Below are 13,199 nucleotides of genomic sequence, written 5' to 3'. Positions count from 1 at the left end.
TCGTTCAAACTGGATTCTTTAAGGCCAGAGAGGAAGCCCAAGGTCGAGCCTAAGTCTATCAGAAGGCTCAGAGCGCCTGACTAAAGTTTTGCTCAAAGGAGAGTTTTTGTCATCTCCAGATGTTACCGGGGCTTCTTAACCATGGCTATGCTTGGAGTGCTTTTAAAAATATCAAAGCCTAGGCACCACTCCAGTGATTCTGACTCAGTCCGTCTCGGCTGAGATCAGGCCTTAGTTTTGTTGTTTTTCTATTTTCCCCAAGAGGTTCTAGTGGGGTGTGAGGGTTGATCATCGCCACCTTGCGCGGAGGTGGCTGAGACCGAGGTGGGTGGGTGAGCAAATGCGTCTGCCTTCGAAACCAGTAGGCCTGCGCCCCCGGGTTCTAGGTTCCAGCGCCCCGAAGCCGCGATACGGCGGACACCACCCCGAAGAGGCGGGCCGCGGGCCGCAGAAGGCGGGGCTACGGCCCTCGCCTCGCCGCTCCCCTCGTGGGGAAGCAATGCGCGTGACTCGCTGCGCCCGTTGCAGCGAGAACCGGAGAGCTGGGCGAGCCCCGCTAGCCCCGCGGGCCGAACCAACGCGCAGTCCGGAGGGGCCACTTGAGGGCAACCCAGGTTGGACCATCGTCCTCGCGGCTACAGGGGGGACCGGACTTTACCAACGCGTCCGGAGAGGAGGGGAGGCTGGCCTGTCCACGCTGCAAAGAAACCCCTGGAGGGCGCGAGACGCTGCGGCCGCTGCCGCCCTTGTAGGACCGACCACACTGAGGCGAGAGACCAGGTAGGGACGCCTCTTCGCAGTCCAGCGGGGACCGGGGGACCCTTTGCCCTCACGTTCCGAACGATCCTTTGGGAGAGGACCCTCTGTCTGCCCACTTATCCAGCCTTCAGCACCTCGCCCTTCCCTCAGATCTGTCCTTTCGTTCCCTCATCCCCATACTCCCGATCTGCTCCGACTCTCTGGACCCAACTCATCCTCAGTCCTCTTCAACTTCATTATCCACTGAACCTGCAAACACCCAGAATCACCAATCCCTTTGGGCGTCACCCCAGATCCACCCCGACCATCTCCTCAAACTGTCTCTTCGGAGACACCCCCTCAGCTGACTCGCGCCCAGTAGTCATCGTTGTACCCCTCTCTCTTGCGACGGCCCTGGGGGAGCGCGGAGACTCCGCATCCAGCCTCGCGACTGCGGCAGTAAGCCCAGTCCGGGTCCTCTGCGCCCTCCACCCCTTGGTCCCTACTTCCCAAGTGGGTATCTACCGAGCCGGGATGGGATCCCTCTCGCGCATCCAGTTTTACCTTGGGAAAACCTTTGGCCTGGCAGTTTGCCGGTCCCCTGCCACTGCCCTTACCTGCGGCGAAGGGCACCGTGATCCTGTTGCCCAGGGCTAGCTTGGAACCGCTAGGGTGGCCCGGTGGACTGCCCTGGAGGCTAGGACCATACACTATTCGTTTGTATCCGCTGCGCCCAGGACGGTGCATGACGCCTGGTAACACTCAGTGAACATTTGATGAGGGGATGAATGAATGAATGAGCACAATGCAGAGGCTGTGAAGCAGAGTGCTTTCGTGGGGAAGGTGTCACTGGGTACACGAAAGGGTATTAAAGGGAGAGCGTGGTTGTGTTTGGGGGAGGCGGTTAATTGTGGTACTCATATTAGGAGCATAAAACGGAATATATTCAATGTTTCAATTCATGCATCTAATTTTATTTACATATGTGCTTCTATGTATCAGCTCTTTTCCACTTAGGTTTACAAAAAACAAAAACAAAAAAGACAAGAGGGAGGTCAGGGCTGGAGCTGCAAAAATGTTTATTGGTTACTGCCTTAGAGGATACACAAATAATTTTGAAAGAGCTGTGCCCAGGTGAACCGCTCCCCTTGCCCTAGAGCCTAACTGCTCCCTCTAGGGAAGAATTCTGGAGGCTAGCCACAGCCTGTAGCTGACTCAGTGTAGCTGATCAGCTGGTGCTTCAGGACAGGTTGAAGGAAAGTCGCACCTCAGTTATTTTACCCTTTAGCCCCTGGATACCCAAACTGCACCACTACCCCATCCTCCACTTCACACTGGGAAAAATAGACATCCCAGGCAAGCCTAGAGTGAGAGATAGATAGCAAAGATTCCTAAATGCTGTCATATAATCAGACCATGTGGGCCATTTATATCTCAGGAGACCAGAGTCAGGGATTACCACTACATGAACAGTGTCAGTAATAAACAAGAACATGGGTCTTTTAAAGATGGACTTTTCTAAGAACAGACAGCCTGGAACCTCTTTTTATTGATTCCTAGAGGATGACCTAAACAGATTCAGCTCCCTGAAGATAAGGCAGGGTCCAGAGACCTAAGTTTGGGCCCAGGTTCCATGGCGGAAGTAGATAATATTGCTGAGTGATGAAACAATGGCTGGAAAGTTGTAGGAGTTTATAAGCTAAGAAGTAGTTGCCAGACTAGTAATGGTATTGTTACCAGGGCTCAGAGTTAGTAGGTAAAAATAGTGATTGGAGTTCTTAGGAAGCAGTGGTACGGCTTCTGGGAAGGGAGACCCCACCACTATCCCTGTTGTTCCGTTACATGTGTATGGCCATAGAGCATTTCCCGCCATCGCTTTTCTGCTTTGAGCCAAAGTCAAAATCTGATTCCCTTTCACTTTTTCTTTTTTTGGAAGTTTAAAAGTGATGGCAAGATTTTATTGGGGTTAAGGAAATTAATACACCCTTGGGGGGACATAGAGGGCAGGCAGGCTCTGGCAGATTTCCTCTGATTTTTCTGTTAAGTGTTTAAGGTCCCTTTTTGAGGCCAGGCCTGCCTAACAGGAGTCTGGATATATTCTCACCCATTTGTAGCTTTGATTTATCCTTCATCACTTTCTCTTTCTCTCACCTTCTGAGTTATCTTTATAAGTAAGTCTTGGATCATTGAAACCTAAAGCAGGGAGGGGATCCTGAGTTGGATAAAGCATGGCCAATGCCTCTTTTTTTTTTGTAATCTATACATTTTTAATGAGTTTTTCTACTTTTTCCTGTCTAGGCTCCCTCTTAAGACCTCAGTAACCCCAGAATGCTCTGGACTATTTAATTTATTTTCTCTTCAAGTTCCAATACTTCAGAGCATTGCCAGATAAAACACTGGATGCCAAGTTAAATTTGAATTTCAGATAAACAACAGGGTGTCCTGTATTTTTATTTGCTAAATCTGGCAACCCTAGTTCATGAGGAGGCTTGCGTTCTAATTTTTCTCTACAAATTTAGGGCAATAACTCATCCTCTTCTCCTGTTATTCACACACAATGACTGAGCACCCTATCAAAAGTCACTTGACTGAAATTGCTCACTGCATGTTGGGTTAAGGGCAGGCTCTACAGACATAGTTTGATTGGTCTGTGTTGAGGTTATCCAGAAAACACCCACACTAATTGGCATGTGATATTTTAGTTCCTGTGAAATGAGTTTGTCATGCAAAATGAGCATATTATTTTGAGTGGCCAGATATCAACATTGCTCTGAGAGAGACAGATATAGGTGGGAGTAGGGTGAGAGGTGGATTCTAAAGAAAAGTGTAACTTATAGCAGAACCTCTCATTTACTCTTTTGTGTGATGATAAAATACACATAATATAAAATTTACCATTTTAACCATTCTTAAGTGTACAGTTCAGTGGCATTAAGTACATTCATATTGTTGTCCAACTATCATCATCATCCACATCCAGAATTTTTTCATCTTCTCAAACTGAAACTCCATGCACACTGAACAATAATTCCTCATTCCCTCTCCCACAAAGCCTTCACAACCATCATTCATTCTGCTATCTTTCTCCATGAATTTGACTACTCTGGGTACTTCATATAAGTCGAATCATATAATATTTGTCTTTTTGTGACTGGCTTATTTCACTAAATATAGTGTCTTCAAGGTTCTCCCATATGTAGCTTATATCCAAATTTCCTTCCTTTTTAAGGCTGAATAATATTTCCGAGATCAGACAAGATCAGGCACGTTCATGGTGCTATGGCCATATACAAGGCTGAATAATACTTATTATATATTTATACTACCTTGTTTATCCATTCATCTATCCATGGACACTTGGGTTGCTTCCACCATTTAGCTATTATGGATAATGCTGCTATTAACATGGATGTGCAAATATCTGCTTGAGTCTGCTTTCAACTCTTTTAGGTACATACCTAGAAATGGAATTGCTGGATTGTATGGTAATTCTATATTTACTTTTTTGAGAAACTACCACACTGTTTTTTACAGTGGCTGTACTATTGTACATTCCCACAGCAATGTAAAGGGTTCCAATTTTCCTGCATCCTTACCAACACTTATTTTTCTTTTCCTTTTTTAAATAATACTCATCCTAATGGCTATGAAGTGGTATCTCATTATGGTTTTGACTTGCATTTCTCTAATAACTAGTGATGTTAAGCATCTTTTCATGGTCTTATTGGCCATTTTTATATCTTCTTTGAATAAAAGTCTGTTGAAATCCTTTGCCCATTTTTAAATTGGATTATACATCTTTATATTTTTGAGTTGTAAGGGTGCTGTATATATTGTGGATAGAAGTCTCTTTTCAGGTAAGTGATTTGCAAATATATATTCAAATATATTCCATGTTTTACCATTCCATTCTTTTGATAGTCTTTTTATGCACAAAAGTTTTAAATTTTGATGAAGTCAAATAACCTATCTTTTCTTTTACTACCTGTGCTTTTGGTGTTATATCCAAGAAATCATTGCCAAATTCAGTGTCATGAAGCTTTTTTCCCTATGTTTTCTTCTAAGTTTTCCGTTTGTTTTTTTAAAGTGTAGTTTATTGATTATGCTATTACAGTTGTCCCACTTTTTTTCTCCCCTTTATTTCCCTCCATTCAGTATTCCCCCACCAGTGTTCCCTCCCCCCTTGGTTCATTCATGTCCGTGGGTCGTTCATACAAGTTCTTTGGCTTCTCCATTTCCTATACTATTCTTAACCTCCCCCTGTCTATTGTGTACCTACCATTTATGCTTCTTATTCCCAGTACCTTTTCCCGCATTCTCCCCCGACACTCACCCTGTTGCTAACTCTCCATGTGATCTCCATTTCTGGGATTCTGTTCCTGTTTTAGTTGTTCACTTAATTTGTTTTTGTTTTTGTTTTTAGGTTCAGTTGTTGATAGTTGTGAGTTTATTGTTATTTTATTGTTCATAGTTTTTGATCTTCTTCTTTTTCTTAGATAAATCCCTTTAACGCTTCATATAATATGGGCTTGGTCAAGATGAGCTCCTTTAACTTTACCTTGTCTGGGAAGCACTTTATCTGCCCTTCCGTTCTAAATGATAGCTTTGCTGGATAGAGTAATCTTGGATGTAGGTCCTTGTTTTTTCATGACTTGGAATATTTCTTTCCAGCCCCTTCTTGCCTGCAAGGTTTCTTTTGAGAAATCGGCCCATAGCCTTATGGGGACTCCTTTGTAGGTAGCTGTCTCCTTTTCTCTTGCTGCTTTTATGATTCTCTCCGTATCTTTAATCTTGGGTAATGTAATTATGATGTGCCTTTGGTGTGTGCTTTCTTGGGTCCAACTTCTTTGGGACTCTCTGTGCTTCCTGGACATGCATGTCTATTTCCTTTGCCAGATTGGGGAAGTTCTCCTTCGTTATTTTTTCAAATAAGTTTTCAATTTCTTGCTCTTCCTCTTCTTCTGGCACCACTATTACTCAGATGTTGGAACATTTAAAGTTGTCCTGGAAGTTCCTAAGCATCTCCTAATTTATTTTTTAATTCTTGTTTCTTCATTCTGTTCCAGTTGAATGTTTATCTCTTCCATCTGCTCCAAATCATTGATATGAGTCCCGGTTTCCTTCCCTTCACTGTTGGTTCCCTATATATTTTCCTTTATTTCACTTTGATTAGCCTTCACTTTTTCCTCTATTTGCTCAACCATTTCTAGGACCATCCTGATTACCAGTGTTTTGAACTGTGCATCTGATATGTTGTCTATCTCTTCATCACTTAGTTGTATTTTTTTCTGGAGTTTTGATCTGTTCTTTCATTTGGGCCATATTTCTTTGTGTCAGGCACATGCTATGTTGTAAGGGGCCCAGCCATAGGTATTCACCAGGATGGGACAACCCGCTTTGCTGTGTTGTGCTGTTGTATGTGGGGGAGGGGTCAGAAAGGGAACAATGCCACCGGCTTTCAGTCACTTCCCCTGCTACCCACAAGCAAATTGGGCCCTTCAGAGGCTGATTCCCAAGTGGGTGAGCTTGTGTATTTTCTAGGACCCTGTGAATCTCTCCAACAAACACTCCTGTGAGGTTGGGAGTTTCTCCCAGTGCTTCAACCCCCACAGATTTTTACAGCCAGAGGTTCTGAGGCTCTCTTTTCCCATGCTGGAACCCTGGGTTGTGAGGTTTGTCTCCTTCCCCTGTTGTTCCTCCCTGGTTTATCCACACACAAATGTTGGACCACCAGCTGCTGTCTTGCCTGCCCAGTCCTCCAGCTGCTACCTTGCCTCACATCCTCTCTACCCCAGCTGCCTGTCTCCGCCCCTCCTACCAGTCTGGATAAATGTCCCTTCTTTAACTCCTTGGTTGTCAGACTTCTATACAGTTCAATTTTCTGGAAGTTCTGGTTGTTTTTTGTTTTTAAATTTGTTGTTGTCCTTCTTTTGGTTGTGCAAGGAGGCAAAGTATGTCTACCTACGCCTCTATCTTGGCCAGAAGTATCAGCTTTTTGTTTGTTTTATCTCTTATGCTTAGGTCTTTGATCCATTTTGAATTAATTTGTATATGTAGTATAAGATAAAGATCCAGCTTCATTCTTTTGCATGTGGATACCAATTTTTCCAACACCATTTGTTGAAAAGACTGTCCTTTCCCATTACATAAACTTGGTATTCTTTTTTTTTTTTAAGATTTTTTATTTACTTTTAGAGGGAAATGGAGGGAGAAAGAGAGAGAGAAATATTGATGTGAGAGAAACATCAATCAGTTGCCTCTCATTCACAACCCATGCAGGGACTGAACCTACAACGTGGGCCTGTGCCCTGGCAGGTAATCAAACCAGTGACCTTTAGCTTTGCCAGATGATGCCCAACCAACTGAGCCACACCAGTCAGGGCTTAAGCCTGGTGTTCTTATTGAAAATCATTTGACTAGGTATGCCAGAGTTTATTTCTGGGCTTTCTATTGTATTCCTTTGACCTATATGTCTGTCTTCATGCCGGTACCACACTCTTTTGATTACTGTAGTTTTATAGTAATATTAGAAATAAGGAAATGTGAGTCCTCCAACTTTGCTTTTCTTTCTCAAGATTCTTTTGGCTATTCAGGACCCCTTGAGATTTCATATGAATTTCAGGGTTGGATTTTGCTGTTTCTGAAAAAAAGAAAGTCATTAGGATTTTGATAGAGATTGCATAAAATTCATAGATTGTCTTGGATAGCCTTAGCATCTTTTTTAATTATTACTGTGAAAAGAACACATAACAAGATCTACCCTCTTAACAAATTTTTAAGTGTATAATATATTGTTGACTGTAAGTACATTGCTATATAGCAGATCTGTAGAGCTTATTCATTTTGCTTGACTAAAACCTTATACTTGTTGAACAGCAACTCCTTACTTCCCTCTCCCACAGCGCCTGGCCACCACCATTCCACTCTTTGATTCATAAATTTGACTATTTTAGATACCCCATATAAATGGAATTAGGTCTTTCTGTGATTAGCTTATTTTATCTAACATAACATCCATCTATGTTGTTGCATAGACATCTTAACAAGATTAAGTCTTACAATCAACTCGTGAATACAAAATACCTTTCCATTTATTTGTGTCTTCTTTAATTTCTTCCAGCAACATTTTGTAATTTTTAGTATATGTCTTTCACTTCCTTGGTTGAGTTTATTCCTAAGTATTTTATTATTTTTGATGTTATTGTAAAATGAAACTGTTTTCTTAATTTCCTTTTCAGATTGTTTATTGCTAGTGTATAGAAACACAATTGATTTTTTTATTTTATTTTAATTTATTTTTTCAAATACATTTGTCTCTGCCAACTCCCCACCACTTTCCCTTGCCCCCTCCCTTCTTCCCTCTCTCAGCTCTTCCCTTTGGTTTTGTCCATGAGTCCTTGCGATATGTTCCTTGACTTTCCCCTTCCCTTCCTTGTCCCCGCCTCCCCTCCCTCCTTCCCTCTTGTCTCTGTTGATTTCTTTCCCTTTCAGTGTTGCTGGTCTTATTTTCCTTGCATCTTTGTATTGTTGGTTAGGTTCCACTTATAGGATTTTTATGTGTCCATGATTTTTGTATCCAGTAACTTTGCCAGATTCATTTATTTGTTCTGACAGTTTGGTGGAGAACTTTTAGAGTTTTCTACATATAAGATCATGTCATTTGCAAATGGAGATACAGCTGCCTTTTATTTCTTTTTCTTGCCTAATTGCTCTAGATAGCACTTCCAGTACTCTGTTGAATGGAAGTGGCAAAAATGAACCATATTTCTTCTTAACAGTCTTATTGGTTTGAAGATTTGATATGTAAGTCTTTAATAGACATTGAGAATAAAACTGTATTTTAGCCTCATATATTAATTAGCATTAATGCAGGGTGGGACAAAAGTAGGTTTACAGTTGTCTGTGTGGAAAATAATACAATAATTAATAAATAATAATAAAAGGATGAACTCTGTTTCACATACTCACAACTGTAAACCTACTTTTGCCCCACCCTGTAGTGAGTCATCAAGAAAAAGTTGTTATAATCTATATATTGAATATAAAACAAAAGTATATAAATAAAAAGTATGTATAAAAACAAAATTATATAAATAAAAGTATACATTTTAAAAGAGGTTTACCAAAATACCTAAAGTTTTTAAAATTAATTTTGATAATTAAAGAAGAAAACCTCTGTTCTCTGTAATTCTTAGTTTAATAAAATAGTCTTTATCTTCTCCAGGAAGGTGAGACAGTGAGCCCTGAAATGTCTACTGTGTTTTTTACTTCTTGTCTGAGGTCCTGCAGTCAAGGACAATGAATTGATAACTAGGTGGAGAGAAAAACAGGGTCAGCCAGCTTCTGGCCAGGGTTTAGTTATCTTAGGATCCAAAGTCTATGCTTGTTTATCTTAGGATCCTAAAATCTTTATTTAACTTATTTGTTTTTACACTTTTGTACTTCCTTTCCTTTCTTGTACAAGTCTTTTCAAAAAAATACAGCTTTATATTTAGTGTTCTAAGGGATAAATGGAAAGTTATTTTTATCCATGGTCAGATAAAAGAAAGCAGGGTATTTCCTAAGTCAGTATAGATAGGGTTTGGTTGACCCCACAACAAAAAGCAAAAACTCAAGAGGAGAAAGTTGGGGACCTACTGTTGATCCACTCATCTTAAAGTTGTTTCTCTTCCCAAATATTCTTTCCTTGTTTTTTTGGAGTATTATATCCTATTAAGTATATAACCAAACTTTATTATCTGGACTAACATATTCGCTGAGGGTTCTGTATAACTATTGTTCTGTAAGGTGAATCATTTCCTTTTAAACATCCCCTAATTTATAGTGATTTAAACATTTCTGTCTCACATATATGCATATTACTATATAATAAATCACCCTAAAACTTAGTGGCTTAAAACAATGATTAATTATGTCTCATAGTGTTGCGAGTTGGCTAAGTGGGTTTTTTGCAGTTCTAAAAGAGGAGTTCTAGAAATATTTTGAATAGGAGTGCTATTGGGATGGATTAATTTTCCCAAGGTCACTACTTTGGAGGATGTCTTTTACTTAGTTGTGCAAGAACTATTCTACTTCTTTAAAATATTATTCTCTTTATTCTTAGAGCTGTAATTTTTTTAGATAGTGTAGTGACTATTTCAGTTTATTGGCTGATTTATATAGCGTGCTTGCCTGACATTCAACACAGCAACCTACATTATTAAAATTGAAAGCTCGATTATAATAATTTTCTTATATTTTAGATATTTACATTAACAAAATAATTTGTTTTAATATAAACATGACTGTATTTAGGGGGGGACCCAAGATGGTGGTGGGGTAGGTACAAGTTACACTCACCTCCTCCAAGAACCAATCTGGAATTACAACTAAAATATGGAACAGTCAACCTGAATAACCAACTGAAGACCACCTGAACAGAAGTGTTACTACCAAGGATTTACAAAAGAAGCCACATCAAGACGGGTAGAAAGGGTTAAGATGTAAAAAGGGCTGGCCCCGCTCCCACGGGTGACAGCTGAAATTCCAGAAGGGTAGCTCAGCTGCAAAGGTTCCCCCCTGAGGAGTGTGGGGTCTCAGCCCCACACTGAGCTCCTGAACCCAGAGCACCAGAGCCAGGACGAGGTGCCCACAAAACATTTGGCTGTGAAAAGCAGTGGGGATTCTGCCTATACACCAGGGACAGACAGGAATCTGCTAGAGACACAGGTACCCTCTTAAAAAGCCAGTGTACAAAATCTAATTTGCAGCCACTCACCCTGGGCTCCATCAGAGTGAGGGTGGAGCAGACTAGACTTGTGTGAAGAAAGACTGGGGTTTGTGGCTCTGGGGAGAGAGCTGAAGAGACAACTGCCAGGATCCCTGTGCTCAGTCCCTCTTCTGCACCACAGATGCCATCTTTCTTGGGTAGAGCACTCACCTTCAAGTGGTTATCAGTCTAGGTAAATGCAATAACCCCACCCTCTGGACTCCCTAGGCCCTCTCCCTACAGGGCTGGTGCCCTGCTAAGGGGTCGGCTGCCTGGGCCAGCACTTAGAGTCCAGGTAGACTCAAGGAGTGTCAGGGACTGAGTTGTGTGAACATAAATGGTGGTGCCTCCCCCGCATGGGATACTCATGAGCTGTATTCTGGGGTCTCCTGGCAGCCCCAACCTGCTGAGTTCAGGTTCCCAGCAGAATCTGGAACAGACTGAGTTGTGTGTCTCTAGGACAGTGACCATTTGTCCCTTGCATGCCTGACCAGTGCAGAGCCTTCCCTTCACATGGCCAAATCTTGTTTGTTTGGGCCTGATTAAACTCTGCTGGCCTCACCCTGATGACTCTCTGAGATCCTGCCCTACCACAAAAGTACGTGGGCACCCTGCAGGCAGCAGCTGGGCTTGGAATACCCTGGGACTTTTCCTGAGTGGCCCAAGCACCACACTGGCTGCAAGTTTGAACCTGTATCAGTCTAGTGAACACCACTCACCCCTACCTGGTGACTCAGTGAGAATCCCCCTCATGCAATTCGAGTACTGCCCGAGACTCTTTCAGTGACTGAGGCTAACAGTCAGCCAGCAAGCGGAGACAGGCAGAAGAGGATCTCAGGGCGCTTTGGGCCTTTTGCTGACCTGCCCCCAGGCTCAGTGCCAGTAGAAGCTGGTCTTGTTGCACAGCTTGGTCCTTCCCATACACAACCAGACCCAGGAAAGGAAGCCACAAACAGTGGATTGCTTAGTATCTCCAAACAAGTTGCCCACAGCCAGTGACAGGCAGTGTCTGACACTGACCTTCACCAGAGTTCCTCCCAAAAGAGCTCGGAACAGGTACATACAGTGGCCATCTTCAGAGAAGGATCCAGTTAGCTTCACAAACAGCATATCCAAAGGAAGATCTTGGCAGGCACCAGGCCCTGCTGTGGTGAATTCCACTGCATGTGGTAAGCACCTGCACAGCAGCCCATACACTGTGGTCATAGTCAATCCTCACAGTTACCAGCCTGAGGATCAACCCTGCACATGAATGGGCCAATAGCAATCAAGACTTAAGTATAGCAGGAAAGCTCACATATCCTACATAAGGGACATTCCTGGAGCACCTAGCTCATGTGATCAAGGAGACTGTGCCGCAGGGTCCCTCAGAACACCTGCTACATAGAGCCACTCTACCAGCCCTGGCCAGGTAGCTCAGCTGGTTAGAGCATCATCCCAATATGCCAAGGTTGCAGGTTCAATCTCTGGTCAGGGCACATTCAAGAAGCAACCAATGAATGCTTAAATAAGTGGAACAACAAATCAATGTTCCTCTCTCTCTCTCTCTCTCTCTCCTTTCTTCTTTCTAAAATCAATAAATAAGCCCTGCCCAGTGTGGATCAATTGGTTGGAGTGTCATTACATGAACTGAAAGGTCACAGGTTCAATTCCCAATCAGGGCACATGCCTAGGTTGCAGATTCAGTCCCCAATTGGGGTGCATGTGGGGAGGAAGCCTATCGATATTTCTCTCATATCGTTGCCTCTCTCTCTCCCTCTCTCTCTCTCTCTGTCATGATCTTGCTCTTACTCTCTCTCTCTCTGGAATCAATCAATAAATATATTTTTTTAAATAAAATAAAATCAATAAATTACATTTTAAATAAATAAATAAATACAGCCACCCTACTGAGACTGGGAGGCATAGAAGATTTACCTAATACATAGAAACAAACACAAAGTGGCAGCCAAAATGGGGAGACAAAGCAACATGCCCCAAGTGAAAGAACAGGAGAAATATCCAGAAAAAGAGGCAAGACATATACAGAGTTCAAAAAGATGGTTATAAGGATGCTCAAAGAACTTAGTGACACTTTCAAGGAACTCAGTGAAAATTACAACACATGAAAAAAAGGACATGGAAACCATAAAAAAAGAATCAGTCAAAAATGAAGACTATAATATCTGAAATGTAGAATACACTAGAAGGAATAAACAGTAGGTTGGATAAAGCAGAGTATCAGATCAACAACTTGGAAGACAAGATAGCAGAAACACCCAGTCAGAGCAGCAAAAAGAAAAAGAATCTTAAAAAATGAGGATAGTTTAAGGGACCTTTGGGACAATATGAAGCATAACATCCACATCATAGGAGTACCAGAAGGAGAAGAGAGAGAGCAAGGGATCAAGAATCTATTTGAAGAACTAATGATTGAAAACTTCTCTATCCTGGTGAAGGAAAAAGTCACACAAGTCTAGGAAGAACAGAGAGTCCCAAACAAGATGAACTCAAAGAGGCCCACATCTAGACACATCATAATTAAAATAACAAAGGTTAAAGACAAAGAGAAAATCTTAAAAGCTGCAAGAAAGAGACCGTTACCTACCCGCAAGGGAACTCCCTTCGACTGCCAGCTGATTTCTCAACAGAAGCATTTCAGGCCAGAAAAGATTGGCATGAAACACTCAGAGTGATCATTTAAAAAAAAAACAAAAACACAAGAACCTTCAAC

General features: G+C 42.1%; 1 protein-coding gene across 4 annotated transcripts in view; it reads left to right on the top strand.

The window, feature by feature from the left end:
* Positions 1-513: 513 nt before the first annotated feature.
* The window catches only part of RUSC2 (RUN and SH3 domain containing 2), a 61,224-nt gene continuing 48,538 nt past the window's right edge, over positions 514-13,199 (top strand). For all 4 annotated transcript variants that reach the window (XM_054584685.1, XM_054584687.1, XM_054584689.1 and 1 more), the window contains exon 1: positions 514-780. The gene's annotated coding sequence lies outside the window, so the exon portion shown is untranslated. The remainder of the gene's footprint in view (positions 781-13,199) is intronic.

This window comes from Pteronotus mesoamericanus, unplaced genomic scaffold (assembly GCF_021234165.1).
Source record: "Pteronotus mesoamericanus isolate MK-2021 breed Mesoamerican mustached bat unplaced genomic scaffold, CSHL_Meso_final contig_78, whole genome shotgun sequence".
Taxonomy (NCBI): Eukaryota; Metazoa; Chordata; class Mammalia; order Chiroptera; family Mormoopidae; genus Pteronotus; species Pteronotus mesoamericanus.
Note: the sequence above shows the minus strand (reverse complement) of the source record. Positions and strands in the feature narration are given on the sequence as shown.